The sequence below is a fragment of the Oncorhynchus keta genome, chromosome 1 (assembly GCF_023373465.1).
Source record: "Oncorhynchus keta strain PuntledgeMale-10-30-2019 chromosome 1, Oket_V2, whole genome shotgun sequence".
NCBI lineage: Eukaryota > Metazoa > Chordata > Actinopteri > Salmoniformes > Salmonidae > Oncorhynchus > Oncorhynchus keta.
In genome coordinates this window covers 13,352,587-13,358,778 of record NC_068421.1, presented here as the reverse complement: position 1 = coordinate 13,358,778, position 6,192 = coordinate 13,352,587, and positions in this window count along the sequence as shown.

Genomic DNA, 6,192 nt, shown 5'->3' with positions numbered 1-6,192 from the left:
AGCCACTTTACAATAGTGCATCTAAATCTTTTAAAGGGGGGTGAGAAGGATTACTTTATCCTATCCTAGGTATTCCTTAAAGAGGTGGGGTTTCAGGTGTCTCCGGAAGGTGGTGATTGACTCCGCTGTCCTGGCGTCGTGGGGGAGTTTGTTCCACCATTGGGGGGCCAGAGCAGCGAACAGTTTTGACTGGGCTGAGCGGGAACTGTACTTCCTCAGTGGTAGGGAGGCGAGCAGGCCAGAGGTGGATGAACGCAGTGCCCTTGTTTGGGTGTAGGGCCTGATCAGAGCCTGGAGGTACTGAGGTGCCGTTCCCCTCACAGCTCCGTAGGCTACCACAGAACTACACTGAACAAACATATAAATTCAACATGTTGGTTTCATGAGCTGAAATAAAAGATCCCAGAAATGTTCCATGTGCACCAAAATCATATTTCTCTAATATTTTAGGCACACATTTGATTACATTCCTGTTAGTGAGCATTTCTCCTTTGCCAAGATAATCCATCCACCTGACTGGTGTGGCATATCAAGAAGCTGATTAAACAGCATGACCATTACACAGGTGCACCTTGTTTTGGGGACAATAACAGGCCACGCTAAAATGTGCCGTTTTGTCACACAACACAATTCCATAGATGCCTTAAGTTTTGAGGCAGTGTGCAATTAGCATGCTGACTGTAGGAATGTCCACCTGAGCTGTTGCCAGATAATTTAATGTTCATTTCTCCAACATAAGCCAATGTCATTTTTGAGAATTTGGCAGTATGTCCAACCAGCCTCACAACCGCAGACCACGTGTAACCACGCCAGCCCAGGACCTACTTAACCTGCGGGATCGTCTGAGAGCAGCCACCCGGACAGCTGATGAAACTGTGGGTTTGCACAACTGAAGATTTTCTGCACAAACTGTTCAGAAACCATCTCAGGGAAACTCATCTGCATGGTTGTCCTCACCAGGGTCTTGACTTGACTGCAGTTGGCATATGCTCACCTTCGATGGCGACTGGCACACTGGAGAAGTGTGCTCTTCACGGATTAATCCCGGTTTCAACTTTCCCGGCCAGATGGCAGACAGCGTGTATGGCGTTGTGTGGGCGAGCGGTTTGCTGATGTCAGCATTGTGAACGGAGTGCCCCATGGGGTGGTTACTACGGACACAGTTGTATTTTGTTGATGGCAATGCACAGAGATACCGTGACGAGATCCGCCTTCACCTCATGTTTCAGCATGATAATTCACAGCTCCATGTCGCAAGGATCTGTAAAGAATTCCTAGGAGCTGAAAATGTCCCTGTTCTTGCATGGCCTGCATACTCACCATACATGTCACCCATTGAGCATATTTTGGATGCTCTGGATCAATGTGTATGACAGCGTGTTCCAGTTCCCCCTAATATCCAGCAACTTCGCACATCCGTATCTGTGACAAAAAAGATGCATATCTGTATTCCCAGTCATGTGAAATCTATAGATTAGGACCTAATGTGTTTATTTCAATTGGCTGAAATTGTTGCATGTTGTTTATATTTTTGTTCAGTGTAGGATGAGATTTTAGCTCTATGGGAGCTACACTATTTCCCTTCTCTCGAGTAGTGTCCTGCAGACATACAGTGAGATTGAGAAAGGATACCTTTCAATGAAGGCCTAAAGGAGGGGGGTTTGAACCTTGTGGTTATGGGATGAGTGCACTACTCTGATGGTTGCTGATAATGGGCCTCTGCACACCCATGTAGATATTCCATTCAAAAACGTCTGTTTCCAGCTACAATAGTCATTTACAACATTAACTGCGCCTACACTGTATTTGTGCTCAATTTGATGTTATTTTAATGGACCAAAAAAATTGCTTTTCTTTCAAAAACAAGGACATTTCTAAGTGACCCCAAACTTTTGAACGGTAGTGTACATGTCTACCTCCATCACTCCAGAATCCCTGCACATTGTAAATATGGTATTGGAACTGACCCTGTACATAGTATGCTTCCAAACTTGCTGTGTTCTTCACATTTCCATCATGTATGTATGTATGTCAAAAAGAATCTCTGCTCAGAGTGCTTTAGGAATATTTTTAGCAGAGAGAGAAGCTAGTGTGGAAGGAGCATATTTTCCAAATATGAGGATCATGTGTCTATCAATTCAGAGTCTGACAGTGAGTTGGAAAAAGAGGATGAGATTGACCCTCAGCCAGCCCCAGGACCAGCCAGTCAGCAGCCAGCCCCAGGACCAGCCAGTCAGCAGCCAGCCCCAGGACCAGCCCGTCAGCAACCAGCCCCAGGACCAGCCCGTCAGCAACCAGCTCATCAGCAGCCTGCAGGAGGATAAACATGGATGTAAAAACAAATGAAATTGAATCGTCTTCTTGCCCAAGGAATGAGCCACCCCGCATGGCTGTCCAATGTGATAAGGATGTAACCAGGGCCGACACAGATGGTGGTTACTCTTTTTCAGGACATAAAGCCTTCTTTTGAACTGTTCATCATCCAGAAAATCATTCTGAACTGCACTCATTTGGAGGGAAGGTGTGATTTTTGGAGAGAGTTGGAAGGAGATGGACCAAACTCATTTACATGCATACTTTGGGGTTCTTATCCTTGCTGGTGTTTTCAGATCCAATGGGAATCCACAGAATCCCTGTGGGATGCAGAAACTGGCAGAGAACTTTTCTGTGTACCAATGTCTCTGGAAAACTTCCACATTATTTCCAGGATTATCAATAACCGAAACACTAGACTAGCTCGGCGGCAGAGAGACAAGCTAGCTGCGATCAGGTCAGTGCAGAGAGACAAGCTAGCTGCGATCAGGTCAGTGCAGAGAGACAAGCTAGCTGCGATCAGGTCAGTGCAGAGAGACGAGCTAGCTGCAATCAGGTCAGTGCAGAGAGACAAGCTAGCTGCAATCAGGTCAGTGCAGAGAGACAAGCTAGCTGCGATCAGGTCAGTGCAGAGAGACAAGCTAGCTGCGATCAGGTCAGTGCAGAGAGACAAGCTAGCTGCAATCAGGTCAGTGCAGAGAGACAAGCTAGCTGCAATCAGGTCAGTGCAGAGAGACAAGCTAGCTGCGATCAGGTCAGTGCAGAGAGACAAGCTAGCTGCAATCAGGTCAGTGCAGAGAGACAAGCTAGTTGCGATCAGGTCAGTGCAGAGAGACAAGCTAGTTGCGATCAGGTCAGTGCAGAGAGTCAAGCTAGCTGCAATCAGGTCAGTGCAGAGAGACAAGCTAGCTGCGATCAGGTCAGTGCAGAGAGACGAGCTAGCTGCAATCAGGTCAGTGCAGAGAGACAAGCTAGCTGCAATCAGGTCAGTGCAGAGAGACAAGCTAGCTGCAATCAGGTCAGTGCAGAGAGACAAGCTAGCTGTGATCAGGTCAGTGCAGAGACAAGCTAGCTGCGATCAGGTCAGTGCAGAGAGACAAGCTAGCTGCGATCAGGTCAGTGCAGAGAGACAAGCTAGCTGCGATCAGGTCAGTGCAGAGAGACAAGCTAGCTGCAATCAGGTCAGTGCAGAGAGACAAGTTAGCTGCGATCAGGTCAGTGCAGAGAGACAAGCTAGCTGCGATCAGGTCAGTGCAGAGAGACAAGCTAGCTGCAATCAGGTCAGTGCAGAGAGACAAGCTAGCTGCGATCAGGTCAGTGCAGAGAGTCAAGCTAGCTGCAATCAGGTCAGTGCAGAGAGACAAGCTTGCTGCGATCAGGTCAGTGCAGAGAGACAAGCTAGCTGCAATCAGGTCAGTGCAGAGAGACAAGCTAGCTGCAATCAGGTCAGTGCAGAGAGTCAAGCTAGCTGCAATCAGGTCAGTGCAGAGAGTCAAGCTAGCTGCAATCAGGTCAGTGCAGAGAGACTAGCTAGCTGCAATCAGGTCAGTGCAGAGAGACAAGCTAGCTGCAATCAGGTCAGTGCAGAGAGACTAGCTAGCTGCAATCAGGTCAGTGCAGAGAGACAAGCTAGCTGCGATCAGGTCAGTGCAGAGAGTCAAGCTAGCTGCAATCAGGTCAGTGCAGAGAGTCAAGCTAGCTGCAATCAGGTCAGTGCAGAGAGACAAGCTAGCTGCAATCAGGTCAGTGCAGAGAGACAAGCTAGCTGCGATCAGGTCAGTGCAGAGAGTCAAGCTAGCTGCAATCAGGTCAGTGCAGAGAGTCAAGCTAGCTGCAATCAGGTCAGTGCAGAGAGACAAGCTAGCTGCAATCAGGTCAGTGCAGAGAGACAAGCTAGCTGCAATCAGGTCAGTGCAGAGAGTCAAGCTAGCTGCAATCAGGTCAGTGCAGAGAGACAAGCTAGCTGCAATCAGGTCAGTGCAGAGAGACAAGCTAGCTGCAATCAGGTCAGTGCAGAGAGTCAAGCTAGCTGCAATCAGGTCAGTGCAGAGAGTCAAGCTAGCTGCAATCAGGTCAGTGCAGAGAGACAAGCTAGCTGCTATCAGGTCAGTGCAGAGAGTCAAGCTAGCTGCAATCAGGTCAGTGCAGAGAGACAAGCTAGCTGTGATCAGGTCAGTGCAGAGACAAACAAGCTAGCTGCGATCAGGTCAGTGCAGAGAGACAAGCTAGCTGCGATCAGGTCAGTGCAGAGAGACAATTTAGCTGCGATCAGGTCAGTGCAGAGAGACAAGCTAGCTGCGATCAGGTCAGTGCAGAGAGACAAGCTAGCTGCGATCAGGTCAGTGCAGAGAGACAAGCAGCTGTGATCAGGTCAGTGCAGAGAGACAATTTAGCTGCGATCAGGTCAGTGCAGAGAGACAAGCTAGCTGCGATCAGGTCAGTGCAGAGAGACAAGCTATCTGCGATCAGGTCAGTGCAGAGAGACAAGCTAGCTGCGATCAGGTCAGTGCAGAGAGACAAGCTAGTTGCGATCAGGTCAGTGCAGAGAGACAAGCTAGCTGCAATCAGGTCAGTGCAGAGAGACAAGCTAGATGTGATCAGGTCAGTGCAGAGAGTCAAGCTAGCTGCAATCAGGTCAGTGCAGAGAGACAAGCTAGCTGCGATCAGGTCAGTGCAGAGAGACAAGCTAGCTGCAATCAGGTCAGTGCAGAGAGTCAAGCTAGCTGCAATCAGGTCAGTGCAGAGAGTCAAGCTAGCTGCAATCAGGTCAGTGCAGAGAGACAAGCTTGCTGCGATCAGGTCAGTGCAGAGAGACAAGCTAGCTGCGATCAGGTCAGTGCAGAGAGACAAGCTAGCTGCGATCAGGTCAGTGCAGAGAGACAAGCTAGCTGCGATCAGGTCAGTGCAGAGAGACAAGCTAGCTGCGATCAGGTCAGTGCAGAGAGACAAGCTAGCTGCGATCAGGTCAGTGCAGAGAGACAAGCTAGCTGCGATCAGGTCAGTGCAGAGAGACAAGCTAGCTGCGATCAGGTCAGTGCAGAGATACAAGCTAGCTGCGATCAGTGCAGAAAGACATGCTAGCTGCTATCAGGTCAGTGCAGAGAGACAAGCTAGCTGCGATCAGGTCAGTGCAGAGAGACAAGCTAGCTGCGATCAGGTCAGTGCAGAGAGACAAGCTAGCTGCGATCAGGTCAGTGCAGAGAGACAAGCTAGCTGCGATCAGGTCAGTGCAGAGAGACAATTTAGCTGTGATCAGGTCAGTGCAGAGAGATAAGCTAGCTGCGATCAGGTCAGTGCAGAGAGACAAGCTAGCTGCGATCAGGTCAGTGCAGAGAGCCAAGCTAGCTGCGATCAGGTCAGTGCAGAGAGACAAGCAGCTGTGATCAGGTCAGTGCAGAGAGACAATTTAGCTGCGATCAGGTCAGTGCAGAGAGACAAGCTAGCTGCGATCAGGTCAGTGCAGAGAGACAAGCTATCTGCGATCAGGTCAGTGCAGAGAGACAAGCTAGCTGCGATCAGGTCAGTGCAGAGAGACAAGCTAGTTGCGATCAGGTCAGTGCAGAGAGACAAGCTAGCTGCAATCAGGTCAGTGCAGAGAGACAAGCTAGATGTGATCAGGTCAGTGCAGAGAGTCAAGCTAGCTGCAATCAGGTCAGTGCAGAGAGACAAGCTAGCTGCGATCAGGTCAGTGCAGAGAGCCAAGCTGCAGCTGTGATCAGGTCAGTGCAGAGAGTGCAGAGAGACAAGCTAGCAAGCTAGCTGCAATCAGGTCAGTGCAGAGAGTCAAGCTAGCTGCAATCAGGTCAGTGCAGAGAGTCAAGCTAGCTGCGATCAGGTCAGTGCAGAGAGACAAGCTAGCTGCTATCAGGTCAGTGCAGA